General features: G+C 37.3%; 1 non-coding gene and 2 pseudogenes across 1 annotated transcript; all 3 read left to right on the forward strand.

Moving 5' to 3' along the window:
- The first annotated feature begins 2,291 nt into the window (after positions 1–2,291).
- Positions 2,292–3,583, forward strand: LOC125474232 (annotated as a pseudogene).
- Positions 3,584–3,944: 361 nt separating this feature from the next.
- LOC125474233 lies at positions 3,945–5,449 on the forward strand (annotated as a pseudogene).
- Positions 5,450–19,677: 14,228 nt separating this feature from the next.
- Positions 19,678–19,792, forward strand: LOC125474591. The gene has a single exon (XR_007256061.1). It is a non-coding gene; the product is annotated as a small nucleolar RNA snoR97 (small nucleolar RNA).
- Positions 19,793–20,667: the final 875 nt, after the last annotated feature.

The following is a 20,667-nucleotide window of genomic DNA, read 5'->3' on the forward strand; positions in this document are numbered from 1 at the left end:
CCAGTTCCAATCACTCTCCCTCACCTCTCCCTCTCACAACTCTCTCTCCCTCTCGGCTCTCTCCATCTCAGTCCCCTCCGAAGGCTTTTCTCACCAACAAACAACACCACCATCCTTGAGCTCCCTTCCTGCATCATTGAAACTCGACGAAGGCAAAAGAGTTACTAAGCTCCAGTATGGAGGATGAGCTTCGAAGTCTTTTCTCGAATGCCAGTCACGATGGTAAGTTCTAAACCCATTTGATCGTCTTTCCCTCATCAGTGGTTGAAAACTAACCCCTTTGTACTTGCTTTGGACGTCAAAACCAAGAAGAACCAGTTCAGGGATACTTTCTCAGTTTTCCGGCGAGCACCGCCCCTTTCGAGGTAATTTCCGGTCAAACCACAGCGAGTTGGCCAGTGTTCAAGGTATCAATCTCTTTGTCTTGCTGAGTACTACAACTTTCCTTTTTGTTTCACCTAATTTCGTTAAGTATCGAAGAAGTTATGGGCGTTTGAAGTTTGCTTAAAAATCGGCCAAAACCTTGGCCTGAAAATGGGTCAACCCGACCCATTAACCCAAGGTCCAACCCAATTATCCAAGCCCAAGTCTGAAATCCAAACCCAGACCTTTGGGCCTGAACACTAAGCCCAAGCCCATTTCTTTTTAGTTTAGTTTTATTTTATTTTTATTCTTATTTAAATTAAAGGCCTTTGGGCCATTTCCTTTAAGGCCTTCAGCCCGTTACCCTTAAACCCATTTATTTAAACCCAAAAAACCATCAGACCCTAACCCTTTAGGCCCCACCCGGTCCAACCCAAAGCCCTTGACCTGAATCAGTTGTCTCTGACCCGATCTAATCGTTGACTCGGTCAACGGTCATAGTTGACTTGACTTTGACTGTTGACTTTTTGGGTTTTCATGCGGGACCCTCCTAGGCTAATTTCGACGTCCTGAACCCATTTCAGATGTCTGTATTCCCAAATTCAATTGTTTGAGTAGAATTTAACTAAATGTACCCTTTATGTGCTCAGGGGCAATTAATTGTGGTGTTTACGTCTTCGCTAGTTGCGTGGCTCTTCGGCAGCTAAGTACTGTGAGTTAACCCCTTCTAAAAATGAATGTTTTGATAGTAGAAATGCATACATGAAAAGAATGATTTGATGACTATGTTTTATGAAATGTTTTACGAGATAACATGCTTATCCGATGAATGACGATATGATATTTATAACATGTTTAGAACACTTCTTTGTAGTATAGATGATGAATGACTTTATAGTACGAAGTTGCTTTTCAATATAGGTATGTTCACTGGTTTTGTACTTACCTAGTGGTCTTTTCCACTACAGGACGTAGGGATAGATTCCGGTCCGTCCAGAGCAACAGTTTGGTGTTGGCATAGGGTCTGGAGTGTGTTTCCTCTGGCTATTAGCATAGGGGGGGCCGACATGGGGCTTGAAGTGTATTTTCCTCTGACTGTCTGCTCAGAGACGGGGAGCCGGCATGGGGCATGGGGGTTATTAGACATTCACTAGTGATTATTATATGTACAAGTTATGATTTGAGACATTGCATAGCATGCTAGGTTTCGGAAAACCTATGTTTATTATGACATATATGTGTTTTCATAAAACCTGGGGGTTAGTACGTTAATACCTGTTTTATTATATATATATATATATATTAACTTGGTCCACTCATATTTGTTTTGTGCCCCCTTGAGGACTTAGAATCGAGACGTACAATCCCCGCGTCCAGGCACTTCCGCATTGACATCTTCGAGTCCTCTCGGTGTAGAACCCACTCCTTTGTTTCATTCAATTTTATATTCTTTCTTTTAGTGTTCTAGTTAATTGTATGCTCTGAACACGTTCCTTAAATGCATATTCATTATTCTTTTATATTTATAAGTCTTATATATCCTTTGTTTTCAGCATTTGCACTCAATAAATGGCTTTCGTCACCCTCGGTGTCGGCCAGCACGTGCCTATCATGGTATTCGAGGAATATCAGGATCAGGGCGTGTCAAACCATAATTTGTTGCAGGCATGTGTACATTAGCTTGCAATTGAAGCAATCTAACTCGAACATTTCCTAATCTAACTTGAAATAACACATGATCAATGTTCATACCCTTTCCATACATTGTACTTTCTACAAAGACTCTGTTCATATGCCAGCTAATGAACCGTGTGTGAAGGGTTGAATACTTGACTTGGTTGACTTACCATCAAAATGGCATATAGGTTAAGTTCTAGTAACATGCACACAGTAAATCTTTGTCTGCCTGCTGAATTCTTTGTGCAGCCATGGATACCAAACCAATCGAGTTCTCCATTATTTTATTATGTGCATTTCTGAAGTCTCATGTTTCCTTTGCAGCAGAAACCATCAGCGAAAACCACTCTCTCTTCGGCGATCAAACCATTGTCTCTGCAGGTGGGATGTTTGAGCTAGGTTTTTTCAAGCCAGGTCAGCTTTGAAACTACTATATAAGCATATGGTGGTACTCCAAGCAAGTGATATCTGAGATGACCGTTGTTTGGGTAGCAAATAGGGAAATACCAGTATCTGATAGATTTTCTTCGGTCTTGAGCATTTTAGATGGTAATTTAGTTCTCTTGAACGAGTCCAAAACCCCGGTTTGGTCAACAAATATAAACTCCACCACCAATTCTGGTTCTGTACAGGCAGTTCTTTTGGATAGCAGAAACCTAGTCTTGAAAGCGGGCTCTGGTAATAATTCATCCGAGCCTATATGGCAAAGCTTTGATCATCCAACCCATACTTGGCTACCAGGAGGTAGATTTGGATTCAACAAAATTACAAATCATACCCAAATTCTCACTTCATGGAAGAGTTTGGAGGATCCTGCGCCAGGTCTTTATTCTTTTAAGCTAGCCCCGGATGAAAGCAATTCATATATCTTACTGTGGAATAGGTCTAAACAGTATTGGACCAGCGGATCATGGGATGAAAGTTCACATTTTCAACCTGGTTCCTGACTTGAGGATAGCTTCTATCTTCAATTATGGTTATGTTATGAATGAGAACGGAAGTTATTTCACATATTCTCCTATCAATCCTAAAATTGTATCTCGATGTTCGATGTCTGCCTCAGGACAGATTCAGCTACTAGGGATGGAGAATTCCAAGCAGTGGAAATTGTTTTGGTCTCAATCAAGACATTGTGTTGTTTATGCTTCTTGTGGGGCTTTCTCCAGTTGCAAACCCAAATCCTTGAACTACTGCAAATGTTTGAAGGGCTTTGTGCCAAACCGGCAAAGTGATTGGAACTTGCAGATTTATTCTGGTGGATGTTCAAGAAGAACCAGTGTGAAGTGTGGGAATGCTACGGGAGACGGGTTTCTAAAAGTAAATAGCGAGTGATTGCCTGATAATAGACAATATGAAGGTGCTCTTAGTATCGAAAGTTGTAGGTTAGCCTGCTTGAATGAATGCCAGTGCACTGCTTATGCCTATGACAGCAACAATAGATGTTCAATCTGGCATGGAGATGTCTTGAATCTGCATGAAGTTGAAGCAAACGACGGTGATGGAAGAACTTTATACATCAGAGCTGCAGCTTCTGACATCAAGGAAAAACGTAATAATAGAATGCTTATTCGTGTCGCAATTAGTGATCATTATTTTGGCGCCATTATCTTGATGTTGTCAACAAAATCTTTTTCTTTTCTTTGCAGGTGTAATTAAGCCGTCCATTTTGATTGCAATAGTCTCAACAATCATTGGTTTAATTGTTGTCGTTTTTGGCTGTTTCTTATGGAAGAAAACTATGGGAAAGAAAAGGTACTGCTACCAGTCGATCTCATCTCTCTCTGTGTCTTTTTCTCTCAAAAGTGTTCTAACACTATGGCTAAAACAGAGAGCATAAGAAGAACTAGAATGAGACTAAAAGTAAATTCGATGTTGGTTGTGGAGGTGGAATGGATGATGCAGAACAACCGATCTTCGGTTTAAGGGCTATAGTAGCTGCTACAGACAAGGTGACACTTCCACCATGTGCTTTAAATACAAGTACATTTTTCTTCTCCTGAACACCTTTGTTTATTTCTGACCTTAAGATTGAACAAATCCAATGATAATTAAAGGACAGAAATAAATATGAGTGTGGAGGAGAAAAAGGCTGTTTTGCGAAAATATGATTTTTTTTTTTTTTTCTTTGAACTTCAAAAAATATTCTCTTGTGCGCTCTTCTTCCTCTGTACAGGGAATCCTGGCTGAAAATCAAGAAGTAGCCATTAAAAGATTATCAAAAAAGTCAGGCCAAGGACACAAGGAGTTCATGAATGAGTTAAAACTTATTGCCAAGCTCCAACATACCAATCTCGTTAGGCTCTTGGGTTGCTGTATTGAAGATGAGGAAATGATATAGATCTATGAGTACATGCCCAATCGGAGCTTAGACACACTTATGTTTGGTACATACATGCTAATGCGTTATTAATTCTTTGTTTCTGCAAATTGTTTTCCTTGTATTTAAATGCCTTGCACTGCAAGATCAATTGCACTATGTCCAACTTTTTATCTCATATGAAACGAAATACACTTTTTCAACTTTCTTCATGGTTTGTCCAATCAGAATCATCTGAAAGAAGAGAATTAGATTGGGGAAGACGTTTTCGAATTATAGAAGGCATTGCTCAAGGAGTACTTTATATCCACAAGTATTCCAGACTGAAAATCATCCACAGGGACCTAAAAGCAAGTAACATATTGTTGGATGGAGGGTTGAACCCGAAAATTTCAGACTTTGGAATGGCAAGGATTTTTGGGATAACTCAGACTGAAGCAAATACCAATAGGGTTGTTGGCACATAGTAAATATATCTGGTACATGTTTTCATTGAAGTAATGTTCTATTGCTTACTTCTATACATATTGTCAATTCATGTGCAGTGGCTACATGTCACCTGAGTATGTAAAATATGGTCATTTCTCTGAGAAATTAAATGTATTCAGCTTCGGAGTGTTGTTGTTGGAGATTGTCACCAGAAAGAAGAATGCTGCATTTTATCGCTTTGAACATTCACCAACTCTTGCTAGATGGGTAAGTATTGAAAAACTATTCCAACTCATGATCATTCTGTTTTTAAACCTTTCAAATTTGCAAATAACTGTAAGTTCAACATATTACGCATGGGAGTTGTGGAAAGACGGAAGAGAAATGGAGGTGATTGATGAATCGGTAAGGGAAGCATGCCAGCTCGATGAAGCTTTGAAGTGTATCCATGTAGGGTTTTTGTGTGTTCAAGAAGTTCCAGCTGATCGACCAACAATGTCTTCGGTAATTCATATGCTGCAGGGCAATGAATCTACATCTCTTCCACCTTTCAAAGAACCTGCCTTTTCAACACATAGAAATTCCAGTCATGTTCGCTCTTCTCAAACGCCTACCATTTTTTCCCACAACACAGTCACCATAAGTTTGCCAGAAGGTCAATAGGTGTTGGAAGAGCAGTGATTGGCAAGCAGTTGAGAAAATAGTATAGTCTATTAGAATAAATACCCCGACAACTAGCAGTTTTATACAACACTTCAAGGGTTCCATTACGCATTACCGAAGCTGTTTGTGCAGTTTATGGTTTCTGCCCATCCAAACTAAACTATAATAGCAACAGATTAAATTTATGTTTATGTATTTTTCAACTGCAAATGTGGGTGTAACCATACTTCAAGATATTTTCCCGCTGCACCCCTTAGTGCAACCGTATTTATATTAGTATAAAATGGAATGTCGCTTGTGTCAAAAGAATAAAGCAGATTTTTTTACATCTTCCAACTTTCAGAAGACAAAAACTAAAAACAAAATTGGTCTAGAACAAAGGATTTTACATTAGTATATCCATAATTGGCAACATGGGTTTTCCTATGGTTGGAATAAAAAATTTGACAATCATCATATAGAATCTACCGATTGCAAGTTTGGCAACTAGAACTACAAGTAAACTATGTCCCCGATCAGTTTTTTTTATCGACAAGGATTTGAACTTTAATATTGCAAAGCAAAATATCACTAGAACACTTGATGCGCCTGATCATGTTAAACTCAAGTTTTGTCGAGCTGAAACACATGCACCAGCCTGCTAAAACTATAGAGGAACTGAATACACCCTGCAGATCAAGTCAATAATAAATCAATTAAACAAACAGTTAGTGAATATCACTTCGATCTTAAGGACCTTGGATAGTTTCACTTACAAGCTACAACAACAAAACAAACCAACGTAAGAGTCTGGATTGACCAACGAATGCACCACTCTAACGGCGTTAATAACATCAATTTGAGTCCAATTACCACCGATGTAAGAATCTGTTTACAATTAGCACCAGTAAGGACATCAGTGATTTCGAACAAAGCTCCACAGCCAGTTTCGGAATTATTGTTCTCCACAACCTTGAAACCCATGATTGTGCTGATTCTTTATCGGGACGAGCCTGAAAACACAAACAGAAAAAAAATAATAAATAAATAAATCAAGATTAAACTTTTGTTTGAGAGAGACAACATGAGTACGGTATATATATGGAGGACGTACAAATCACATGTGTCAGTTTTGGGGCTTAGTGGTTTTTGCTTAAAGTATCTTCTTTTGAGTTTCTCTCGTACTGGTTTTCTTTTGTGAGATGAAACCATGGACGTGAAAACCAAAGGGGAAATAAAAAGAAAACTCTTTGGCATTCCTAATATGATTGTTGATTCTCTTACAAGTTTTCTCGACTTGCTCTGGGCAACTTGTAAATTCATGTTCTCTCTCTTTTCTTTTGTTCTTTAGTCATCAAACGTTCATATCGATTCACGATATAAACGGTCCAACCGCTAATAAAAATTTATTTTAGACACATTTCATCTTTATAATTCTAAAAATTGAGTTCTTGTCTCATGGCTTAAATCGCTGAATACGAATATTGTCGGCAAGGTTGGTAGCATTGTTTCTTGTTACTTTTTTCTGCCTGATATGGTTTTCCGTATATTTTGGGTCCCTACAATTGTGGTGTTTCCCATTTTGATGCAAAATGGAGGCATGGTACTTATGCTTTTTGTTTTGGAGAGAGAGTCTCATCTTATCTAACCAAACGTGTCATGTGTTGATTTTTATTGAACAGATATTTAATTTTTAAAAACGTAAACAACGTTCAATAGGTGAATGACGCTACTAAAACTATGCACACAATGCAAAAGAGAACCTCTTGTTAGTTTGGCAGGTAAATCTGATTCAATCAAAAGAGAAAGATGATGTGGCTTAGTAAGCATTGGATAGATCATGCTTGTGGGAGTGGTAGGTGGTCTTGTTCATTGCTTATTGGCCATTGCTTGCTTTATTCCCTGATTTTCAAAAAATTATCGCGTGGAACGGAAGCATCAGGTTAATTGTTGGGTGTGTCAGTTTTATGTCAATTTTGATAAAATTACATGTATATGTACGGTAGGAATCAAATTGATGAACATCATACGTTATACAGAGCATGATGATAATTGATAGTACTACGTAATACTCTAGCTATTAACATTAAAATATTTCGGTAAAATCAAATCGTTCATCACGTTTTGCATCCACACGTAAGCAAATGTAAAGAATGAAATTGATGACTCAAGGATAAACCGCAAAATAATTGGATCACACTTTGGCAATACTGTATAGTACCACGTGTTGGAAAATTTAGCTGTAGGATGTAGCCTTCCACCAGGCTAAAGACATGAAGTAACACTAGAGAGATTAAATTTATAAATTAAATTTGCAAACTAAATAATATGTCATCTATAAGAAATGAGTAAGTTTATTAACATTTAAATAATAATTCAATTAACAACTTTCACATCATTTAGTTTAAAAAAAAAATTAATTTATAAAATTAGTCACTGTAACATTACCTCAGCGACATGCAATCACGTTACTGTCCGAGGGAGAGGAGTGGGACCAACTCAGTTCCCTCATCCTGCAAAATAACTGAACTTAACAAGCGCCACGCGTCCGTTAAATAATGATTAATTTCGTTTTATTTTTGTTAATTAATGAATATTACAGTTGCCCCGCAACTCACTCTCTTTTTCTGGTTGAGTGACATGAGGAAGCAGTCTCGTCTCACTTGATCAGCCACTCAATTCTGGGCAACTTTTCCCAAATGACGATCTTATCCTTCTTCACCAGAGCTTCAAGAGCTTTCGATGGCCACCCTTCTGCCTCGAAGCTTCTGTGCTCTGTACTATCAGGTTCTCAATTTTCTTGCTTACCATGAATTGGGTTGAAATATTTTCTATCATAACATATAAAGACACATTCTTTTTTAGTTTTGGTTATTTTTCGATAAAGTATCAGTGTTTTCCTAGTTTAAGCAAAATGTCAGCTCATTAACTCTGAATCTAAACTTTTCTTTGACTCTCGGTTTATCAGCCACCAGCCACTAGACTTTGTTTGGTTACTGAGAAAATAGACTCCAAATGTTTGTTTTGGAGCTTAGCTATGCTGAATTTATTTAATTTTCTCTCTGTTTTCTCAGCAACCAAACATGCCTTTTGAGGTTGTTAATTCTTTTCATGTGATCTTTCACTATGGAAAAGAATCCTCACCTCTTAAGTTACCCTTTTGCTTGATTAGCTTGTAGGCCTACAGTCACTTTACATATTCCAAGTAACTTGACATAGATCGACTACTAAAAGGGTCATGTTGAAGATTTACAGTAGTTTACTAAAGCATGTGTGTTTACCCTTTTGTTTTGTTTGAATTGTTCGATCCACATTGATAAGATCTATTGAATGTTTATGTATATTTTATGTCTGAAACCATTACAGATGCAACATATATGGGAGAACCGAAAGCAACATAATGATGACCTCCAACATAATGATCTCCAATCCCACTAATCTTAATCTATTATCTACTTTTAATAATGACACATCCAATACTCCCCCTCAAGCTGGATCCAAAAGGTTGATAGATCCAAGCTTGCCAAGAAGAAGCTGAAACTGATGAGAGGCCAATGATTTTGTGAATAGGTCAGCAAGTTGATCCGAGCTCCTTACAAAATGCGTTTGGATAACCTGAGATTGAACTTGTGTACGAACATAGTGACAATCGACTTCAATGTGCTTGGTTCTCTCATGAAAAACTGGGTTGGAAGCAATGTGCATTGCAGCCTGATTGTCACAGAAAAGGGACATGGATTGATGATTGAAAACACCTAAGTCACACAGTAAACCTTTGAGCCAGATTAGTTCACACGCAGTAGATGCCATTGCCCGATATTCTGCCTCAGCACTGGATCTTGCAACGACAGTTTGTTTTTTGCTTTTCCATGAGACAAGGTTGCCTCCCACAAACGTGCAAAATCCTGTTGTAGACTTACGATCAATGGAATTGCCAGCCCAATCTGCATCACAATAACCTGTAATCTGAGTGCTTGCATTTTTCTTCATGATTATACCACGTCCCACAGAACCTTTTAGATACCGAAGTATCCTTTTGACTAGGTTAAAGTGCTCCATCGTGGGAGAGTGCATAAATTGGCTAACAATACTGACAGCATAGGTAATGTCGGGCCTTGTGATGGTCAGGTATATCAACTTACCAACCAACCGCTGATAATAACTTATGTTTGGAAGAGATTGACCCTCTAAGCTGACCTTAAGTTTAATGTCAAGAGGTGTAGGGACCGGTTTAGCATCACTCATGTTTGCTTCCTTAAGGAGATCCAGAACATATTTGCGCTGGTTAAGGAAGAAGCCCTTGTGAGATGTAGCCATTTCGATGCCAAGGAAGTATCTCAGAACACCAAGATCTTTTATTGCAAAGCGTTGTTGAAGGGAGTGCTTGAGTTCTTTGATTTCTTCAGGGTTATCTCCGGTGATGATCAAGTCATCAACATACACAAGAACAACCAATGTACCAGCGGTGCCTGAGCGTACAAATAAAGAGGAGTCCGCATTGCTTCTTCCAAAACCAACACTGATAAGGACTGAACTGAGCTTAGCATACCAGGCTCTCGGTGATTGTTTAAGACCATAAATTGATTTGTGCAGTTTACACACAACATCCTGTTTATGACTTTGAGAGTGACCCGGTGGTAATCTCATGTAGACGTCTTCTTCAAGCTCACCATGTAAGAAGGCGTTTTTTACATCCATTTGATACATAGGCCATCCTTTGTTGACAGCCACAGACAAGAGTATGCGCACTGTGTTCATCTTTGCAACGAGGGCAAAGGTTTCCTTGTAATCCACATCAAATGTTTGAGTGAAGCCACGGGCCACTAATCGTGCCTTGTGTCTTTCAATAGACCCATCCGAGTTGAATTTAATCTTGTATATCCACCTGCAGCCTACTATCTTCTTTCCTTTGGGCAGTGGCACAATGCTCCAGGTTTTATGTTGATCGAGTGCATGCAGTTCATCCTGCATTGCTTGCTGCCACACTTGGGATTGGTTAGCTTCTTGAAATGATTGAGGCTCTTCATGCGCAGATATATTACTCAAATAGGCAGTGTAATTATGTGACAACTTTTGATAAGAACAGTAGTTGGATAAGGGGTGCTTGAGCTTGTACGTAACAAAGTCTTGCAGTCTTGCTGGTGGGTGCCTCTCACGAGTTGGATTTCGTCGAGGTATGGTAGGAAGAGACTCTTCTGAAGGTTCTTCAGGACCAATACTACGTAGAGTTTCATCTTCTACAGGCATGTTGCTGTCGTCATATGAATCCGGTTGATTTGGAGCCACAAGATCCATTGTGTGAGTTTGATCACCCGCATTGTTGAGTATCTCAGTCCTTGGCAGTGGAAACATGTCCAAGATAATCTCCCCCTGACTTGTACTATCCAGAGACTTACTGTAATAAGAGTTAGTTTCATGAAATTGAACATCCTTTGAAACAATTAGTCTCTTAAGTTGTGGATTATAACACTTATACCCTTTTTGTGTGGACGAGTAGCCAAGGAAAATGCATTTAGTTGCCCTAGGATCAAGTTTGTCTCGATGTAATGACTGAACATGAACAAAACAGATGCATCCAAAGACTTTAAGGTGAGACAAGTCCACCTTTCTGTTCTTGACTATCTCCATTGGGGATTTGAACCCCAAAACCCTACTAGGTAATCTGTTGATCAGGTAAGCTGCTGTCATGACGCTTTGAGACCAAAACCGTTTTGGTACATTCATTTGTAACATCAATGCCCTAGTTTTTTCAAGGAGATCTCGGTTTTTTCTCTCGGCAACACCATTTTGTTGGGGTGTGCCAACACAGCTAGTTTGATGTATGATGCCATTGTTGCTCAAATATTGAGTCATGACTTGAGACATGTATTCTGTGCCATTATCAGACCTTAGGGTTTTGATTTGAGAAGAAAAATGATTTTTGACAAGGTTGTGAAAGTCCTTAAACACTTCCATCACCTCATTTTTTGATTTTAATAAATATAACCAGGTGGCTCTTGAATAATCATCAACAAAAGTTATGAAATATTTATAACCATCAAAAGATTCATTTGTTGGTCCCCATATGTCAGAGTGTACAAGCTCAAAAAGATGAGAAACTCTAGACATCGAAGACCCTAGAGGTAGTCTTGTTGCCTTTGACAAATGACAAGTTTCACAGTGGGTTGATTCTTTGCCTAAGTCAGGAAATAAGGTGGATAAGATAGGTTGAGATGGATGAGCTAGTCGTTGGTGCCACAAGGTGGAAGCTTGAATGGAGGTATGGATGGACTTTGACTTGGCATGGAACCCACAGGAAGAGCTTTTTGATATGTAATAGAGACCATCAAGGTAAAACCCCTCACCAATCGTCCTCTTGGTTATACAATCCTGAAAAATGACAGTTTTTGGTGAAAAAATGGCCAAACAATTTAAGGAATTTGTGATTCTTCCCACTGAGAGAAGTTGAAATGGAAATGATGGGACATATAGGGCCATAGACTCTATTTGATCAGATATCAGGTGGATTTTTCCCTTTCCTACAATCCTTGCACCTTCACCATTAGCAACAGATACATGTGAAGGATTATGTAGTTTCTCAAATCTATGTAACTTTGACATTTGATTAGTCATATGGTCTGTGGCACCAGAATCTACAACCCAAAAATCATGTAACTCATTTATTTTAAGAGCAGTTTGGAAAGCAGTTATGATACCTTTCAAGTCTGTCTGAGGTACATAATCAGCATCAGCTAAAAAACCTGCAAATTTGCCCATCAATGCAGTAGTACTTCCATCTTCATGATCAACCGATCCATCCTCTTTTCCCTTCTTTTGTTGGAGATACGCTGCGAACTCATTTAAAAGGATGGCAGGATTTGCAGTGAACTGTTGATAGGTATCAACATTGTTGATAGATGAAGATGTTGCAGTGTTGGCACGAGGGTGTGCTCGACTTGTCTTTGGTGCGGATTTATCCTTCATGAAGTCAGGTTTGAGTTCTGGATGTAGGATCCAGCACTTGTCTCTCACATGCCCGATGTTGTCACAATGTAGGCACTTTAAATGAGGGTTTTTTCCTTTATATCTTTTTTCATTTGTCAGGTAAGCCCTAGCTTCTGTCACGTTGGTTTTTATACCATTGTTCATGACTTTTCTACTTACTTCCTCACGTTGGATAGTTGCACAGATACTAGTGAAGGATGGTAGCTCCGAGTTCATGAGAATATGACTTCTCAAATCCTCATATTCTGAGCTCAAGCTAGACAATAATTGAAAATTTTTATCTTCTTCAGTTCTTTTAAGGAGCACAGAGAGATCAGTTGTGTGAGGTCTGTACACAACTAACTCATTCCACATGCTCCTTAAAGAACCAAGATGTTGAACAAAGCTTTTACCTTCTTGCTGTATGTTGGAGATATCCTTCTTGAGTTGAAAGATGCGAGCTGCATTGTTTTGATTTCCATACATCTCCTTCACGGTGGTCCAAAGGATGAGAGACGACTCGGAATAGCTGAAGATTTCAGCAATATTCCTTTCCATAGAATTTAACAACCATGACATGACCAGTTGATCTTTACATAGCCACCCTCCATATTCTGGAGAAGAAGCATCTGGTGCAGGTTGACTGCCATTGATGAAACCGAGTTTGGATCTTCCACCGAGAGCAAGACTAATAGCCCTTGCCCATGGCAAATAATTAAACTCATTCAATAATACTGAACTGAGTCGTTGGTTTGGATTGATATCCATTTAAGAAGTGCTTCCAGAAGAAGAAGCAATGATACTTCCATCTGCCATTGTTTTTTGAAAAATAAACACAGCAGATTCGATATACAGAACTGGCTCAGGATGATGCCCGCTCTGATACCATATTGAATGTTTATGTATATTTTATGTCTGAAACCATTACAGATGCAACATATATGGGAGAACCGAAAGCAACATAATGATGACCTCCAACATAATGATCTCCAATCCCACTAATCTTAATCTATTATCTACTTTTAATAATGACACATCCAATACCATTAGGGAGAACCGAAAGCAACATAATGATGACCTCCAACATAATGATCTCCAGTCCCACTAATCTTAATCTATTATCTACTTTTAATAATGACACATCCAATAAGATCCAAATCTCTAAGCCCTTAATCAACCTGCAAGTAACACAAAGGATAGAGAGGAAGAGGGAAGGAAGACGAAGGAGCAGAGCTCCAAATATTTTTGTATTTAATTTCTTTCTTGTAAATTCTGTTCTGATTTATTTCCTGGGAGCTGGGCTCCTTTTATACAAACTCCACACTTAAAATGCCAGCTGGCATATTTAACAATCCTTAATAATAAAAACAAAAGCATAAAACATGCAATTAACTCTCTAAATCACCGATTAAGACAATCACCTATTTTGTGTTCATAACACACATTGTCATAGGCAAGCAAATGTAGACCAAGTGCATTATTTCTAAAAAAAAAAAAAAATGAAGAAAACTTCGCTCGCTTGACCTCATTCTCGATCATATTTTTTCTGTTTTGATTTCCATTTGGATTATTGCAGAAGTGGTAGGTCTCGTAGAGTATGCAGAATTGCAGTCCAACATTGGCCCTTCTATTGTCGATCCTAATCGTACGACAAATTAATGGAGATTGGTCTCAAATGGAGACATGCATTATCGCACTGTTCTTTTCTTTCTTAAACGATATACAAGTCGTGTGTGTTTAACTTCTAGGTCATGGCAGAGATATGGAGAGATCCAATATTGGGGAGCAGAATGCGTCAAGATTGATGCAGCAAATAAAAATGTTTCCGTTCGGGCTAATTTTGACCAAAACTTTGTGGGAAATAAGGAATTTTCCCTTGAATATGACTACTTGGTCATAGCTTTAGGAGCACAAGTGAACACTTTTAACACCCCTGGTGTCAACGAGAACTGTCATTTTCTGAAGGCAAGTCAGATCGCTTGCGCAGAGAACCTTCTTTTGTGCAGGGAGAACCTACTCGTGGAAACTACGATCGCTTGACAAAAACGATGTAGCTGAGGCATGGTAATTGTTGGAGTAAATATGTTTTTACTTAAATGTTTAAATATTTGTGTTTTGCTTAATTACCAATATTATATACATAACAGCCAATTTATTTTGGTCTTATCAATTAAATAAGGAGTTATCTCCCCTTAAATATGAAGCGTGGGATTCCTTTTCTATATAGAGAAGAAGATCAGGTTATTACGCATATTCAAACTGTTTTGTCTTTTTCATTTTGAATTTGCTTTACGTTTTGACTAATATTTATATTAATAAATATTCAAATGTTTTGACTAATAATTGTGCTGAATTATTCAAACGTTTTGACTAATATTTATGTTAATAATCTGTAAAACAGCTCCTATGCATAGAAAAGTACAATCATCAGATGTACTATATATATATTCAAACCGTTTTGTCCTTATATATGCTATTACTTCATGTTTTTGGTTTTCCGTTTTGTCTTGCCTTCAAGCCCTTGTTAATCTCTCAAATTCTCAACGTTTTTTTCATTCTATAGTATATATAGCAGTCCTTAGAACCAATGAAGGTATTTGAAAAAATATATATATGTGTGGAATAAGTTTTGGTAAGCAACATATTGAGAAGATGTGAGTTCGAAGGTTCTTCCACTATGCAAGGAAGAACTTTATCAGAAGAAGGTTTTGGGTTGTTTTATCTTGGGGATAACGTGGTGTTTGCAAATTACTTGCACACTTTGGGTAGAGCCGTGAAACTTCTTAAAGAAAGCGACTTAGTCCACGACTCATCCCAAGAATCATTCACTACCCAAGGCTTCTACATTTTTCGGGTAACTTCGTTCCTTTCTATTTCAGTATTCAACAATTTTAAGATGAATTCAATCTGCCATGCATCATAAGGAAAACTCTGCTTCTTTGGAAAATCTTGTTGAAGAGCAATTGATTGCGATGATATCAGAAATCAACCTAGTTGATGGATCCGAAAGGTGGTGGGTGGACACTGGCGTTTCTCGCCATGTTTGCTATGATCATTCCCTTTTCAAGACCTATTCTGTGGCTGAGGGAAGGAAGGTGTTGTTGGGTGATTCGCACTCAATTAATGTTGCTGGTACTGGAAAGGTGGAGTTGAAGTTCACTTCTGGAAAAACCATGATACTAAAAGATGTGATGCACACTCCAGCGATAAGGAAGAATCTGGTCTCGGACTTTCTTCTCAATAAGGCTGGATTCACTCAAACGTTTGGAGCAGATACGTATACTCTTACTAAAAATGGGGTTTTTGTGGGAAAGGGATATGCTAATATGGAATGTTTCAATTGAATGTTGATAAAATGTCTACTTCTACTTACATGTTGTCTTCTTTTAATACTTGGCATGCTAGACTTTGTCATGTTAACAAACGCTTGATTAAGACCATGATTACCTTAGGCTTTTTACCTAACTTATCTTTGAATGATTTTGAAAAATGTGAATATTGTAGTCAAGCTAAAATCACTAAAACTTCTAATAAATTTGTCAATAGAGATTATGAAACACTTGACTTAATTCATTCTGATATATGCGAATTTGATAGAGTATTAACTAGAAATGGAAAACGTTATTTTATTAACTTTATTGATGATTGTTCGAATTATTGTTTTGTCTATCTTATGAAAAATAAAAGTGAAGCTATTGACATGTTCAAAACTTTCTTGACTGAAGTTGAAAATCAATTTAATCGTAAGACTAAAAGATTTTGTAATGATAGAGGACAAGAATATGAATCTACTGAATTTGTTAATTTGTTTAAGTCTCATGGAATTATTCATGAAACTACTGCTCCTTATTCTCCTGAAATGAATGGTAAAGCGGAAAGAAAAAAATCAAACTCTTTGTGAATTGACTGTTGCTACTTTACTCAGTTCTGGAGCTGCTTCTTATTGGTAGAGTGAAATTGTGTTGGTAGTATGTTATGTGTTAAATAGAATCCCTAACTCAAAAACGAATATTTCTCCTTATGAAATTTGGAAAAATAAGAAACCAAATGTGTTGTATTTCAGAACTTGGGGTTGTTTAGCTTATGTTCATAAACCTGATCCAAAAATATCGAAATTGGCTAGTAAAGCATATGAATGTGTTTTTATTGGTTATGCATGTAATAGCAAAGCATATAGATTTTATGATTTGAAAAATCATGTCATAATTGAGTCACTTGATGCTGATTTTTATGAGAATAATTTTCCTTTTAATCTTCGAAATAGTGGGGGTTCTAATTCTTCTAAAATTTATGAACCTATTGTTGTAGAACGTAGCGAATCTGCATTTGAACCGAGGAAAAGTAAAAAAGCTTGAATAGCTAAAGATTTTGGGCCTGATTTTCGGGTATATAACTTACAAGAAGATCCTAATACAATTCAAGAAGCTTTAACTTATTTAGATGCAGACTTGTGACAAGAAGCTATAAATGATGAAATGGACTCCTTGGAGTCAAATCAAACTTGGCACTTGGTGGATCTTCCACTAGGTTGCAAATGGATTCTTAAAAGAAAATTAAAACCTGACGGTTCAGTTGAAAATTTTAAAGCCCGACTTGGTGCCAAAGGCTATAGACAAGGAGAAAATATAGATTTATTTGATACTTATTCACTGTGACTAGAATAACTTCTATTCGTGATCTTGTTGTGCACGAAATGGATGTTAAAACAGCTTTCTTAAATGGTGAATTAGAGAAAGAAATATATACGGATCAACCAGAGGGTTTTATTATTCCAGGACAAGAAAATAAAGTTTGCAACTTAAATAAATCACTTTATGGATTGAAACAGGCTCCTAAACAATGGCATGCGAAATTTGATAGTTTGGTTACTTCGAATGGTTTTAAAATAAATGAAAGTTTCAAATGCATCTATTATAAGTCTGAAAATAATATATGCACTATAGTATGCCTATATGTGGATGATTTGATCATTTTTGGTTCGAATATTCATGCTATGAATAATGTCCAATCTTTGTTATGTGCTAATTTTGATATGAAAGATTTGGGTGAAGCTAGTGTAATACTTGGTTTGAAAATAACTAGGTCCGAACATGAGTTTTCTTTAGATCAATCTCACTACATGGAAAAAATTTAAGAAAGTATAATTATTTTGATTGTAAAACAGCTTGTACTCCTTATAATCCTAGTGTAAAATTGTTCAAGAACACTGGTGACAGTGTTAAACAATATGAGTATGCGAGTATTATTGGTAGCCTTCGCTATGCTATTGATTGCACTAGGCCTGATATATCTTATGTCGTAGGAGTTTTATGCAGGTTTACTAGTAGACCTAGTTTGGAGCATTGGCATGCTATAGAGAGGCTTATGAGATACCTTAAAAAGACAATGAATTTCATATTACACTATGAGAAGCTTCCTGCTGTCCTAGAAGGTTACAGCGATGCTGATTGGAATACCCTGTCAGATGACTCTAAAACCACTAATGGATATATTTTTAGTATTGTTGGCGGGGCTATGTCATGGAAGTCGAAGAAACAGACTACCTTGGCTCAGTGTACTATGGAGTCAGAATTAATAGCGCTAGCTACGGCAAGCGAAGAAGTAGGATGGTTGAGAAACCTACTGTCAGATACCCTTTTATGGAAGAAACCGATTCCAGCAGTTTTGATCCATTGTGATAGCACAGCGGCAGTAGTTAAAGTGCAAAACCATTATTGTAACGGGAAAATGCGACAAATATGTTGTAAGTATAGCACTGTAAGAGATTATCTCTCTAATGGAGCTGTAAGAGTGGATCATATACGGTCTGAAGAAAATTTGGTTGATCCTTTGACGAAAGGACTAGCACAAGAAAATGTTTGGAAAACCTCGAAAGGGATGGGACCAAAGCCCGTAGAAAATTGAGTCATTTGTGATAGCAACCCAACCTATAGACTGGAGATCCCAAGAAATAGGTTCAAATGGTAATAACAAGTCGCAAGTGATATGAGTGAAGTCTTGCTAATTTTAATTTGGAAAATTATTCCATGTCCATCCCTAAGAAGCATGACATCCAAAAGCGTTTTTAGGTTGAGATTTTTTTCTCCTAGTAAGGTCTATACTCTATGTTGAGTGGGATATCTAGCTACAGGAATATCCTTGATTGTCTTACCAATGTGAATGTGGAAGTGAGGCCGCTTCCTATGAAATATTGGGCAAGTTTCTAGAGCGTTCACTATACTGGGATACAAGCACATGGCCATAATGTGCTGGCTTTTTGAACTTCACCTTAGTAAAGTTATGTGTGTGGTGTTGTCAGCGATAGAGTTCAAAATTATAAGTTATTCTAGTATAATCTGGATCACTAACACTATGTACATGTTCAAGTTGAGAAACACCTTTACTTATGCATAGCTTTATGATATGTTGCTTGATTTACAGTTTTAAACAAAAACAAGTGGAGGATTGTTGGAGTAAATATGTTTTTATTTAAATGTTTAAATATTTGTGTTTTGCTTAATTACCAATATTATATACATAACAGCCAATTTATTTTGATCTTATCAATTAGATAAGGAGTTATCTCCTCTTAAATATGAAACGTGGGAGTCCTTTTCTATATAGAGAAGAAGATCAGGTTATTAAGCATATTCAAACCATTTTGTCTTTTTCATTTTGAATTTGCTTTACGTTTTGAATAATATTTATGTTAATAATCTGTAAAACAGCCCCTATGCATAGAAAAGTACAATCATTAGATGTACTATATATATATATATATTCAAACCGTTCTGTCCTTATATATGCTATTACTTTACGTTTTTGGTTTTCTATTTTGTCCTGCCTTCAAGCCCTCATTAATCTCTCAAATTCTCAACGTTTTTTTTTTTATTCTATAGTATATATTGCAGTGCTTAGAATCAATGAAGGTATTTGAAAAAATATATATATGTGCGGAATAAGTTTTGGTAAGCAACATATTGAGAGGGTGTGAGTTCAAAGGTTCTTCCACTGTGCAAGGAAGAACTTTATCAGAAAAAGGTTCTGGGCTGTTTTATCCTGGGGACGACGTGGTGTTTGTGAACTGCTTGCACACTTTGGGCAGAGCCGCGAAACGTCTTAAAGAAAGCGACTTAGTCCGCGACTCATCCCAAGAATCATTCACTACTCAAGGTTTCTAAATTTTTGGGGTAACTTTGTTCCTTTCTATTTCAGTATTCAACAGTAATCATAGTTCTAGGATTCATGTTTTTATTGGTTTTTTGTGTGTTGAAATGTTGGTTTTGAGTTTCAACTATGCCCTAACCTTTTTCGATCGGGTATAGGGTCTGAAATAACTCATAAATTGGAGTGTTGTCTATCAGCTTCATCTTGTGTTATTGGTCGAGAGTGAGATTGGAGTTAAACAACAGCACTACATCTAATCACACTAATTTTGTTTCATTTATAGTTTTGTGATTCATGTTAAATTTCATCTAAATTTATGTTGGTGGTGACATCTTTATGCTCAATTGCTGCAGCTGGACTCTGTCATTAATTGAATTGGGTTTAAGTAATTTATATAGTGATAATAATTTCTAAACCCTACAGGATCCATCTCTTTTCCACTGGTTGTGTTCTCGAGAGTACCCTAAAAACGAACCTTTCAATCCCCAGCCGTTTCGTCTGTGGATTCTCTCTCTCTCTTATGATTTTGTTTTTTGAATTTAATCGAATTAGCTGCTACATGGACCCTTTCCTCTCCGTCGTTCCCAGTGCTTACCCAGTCCGAGCTGGAATTAAAAAAATAGGCAAACAAAGCTCTGCTAATCTTTTTGTTTTTGGAGGATTTAGATTTTGTAGTGATTAATTAGTTTGCAGGAGAATAAAGTGGTACGAACAAGCATCAAAACAAGAGGATGATTCATGGAGAAAATGACTTGCGGAAATCATTACCTTCGATTAGTCATGTGTTGATGGCTTCAGATTGTACAATCTTTTGATTGGAGTTCAAACCAAAAAAAGACTTATACTTGTAAATGAATCTTCTTGTAAACTTTGTTTTGGGTTATTGTTTTCTTTTAAAATTGTTTTTGGTGTTAAATTGTGTGCCACGTGGGGTCCATTCTTTTTTTGGTCTCTGCTACCCGGCCCCTCTTTCTTTTCCTTTCCTTTTGATACCGTTTGGTACGTGGGACGGAACGGAACGGAGTGGGACGAGGTGTTCTGTTCCATATTTGGTGATCCTAAAATGGATGGAACACGCTATTTCACAGGACGAGTTTTTGGTAAATTTTCGTTCTGCCTCACCCTTTAGA

The sequence above is a fragment of a genome, unplaced genomic scaffold, assembly GCF_019419815.1.
Source record: "Pyrus x bretschneideri cultivar Hongxiangsu unplaced genomic scaffold, Pyrus_bretschneideri_v1 Contig12, whole genome shotgun sequence".
NCBI lineage: Eukaryota > Viridiplantae > Streptophyta > Magnoliopsida > Rosales > Rosaceae > Pyrus > Pyrus x bretschneideri.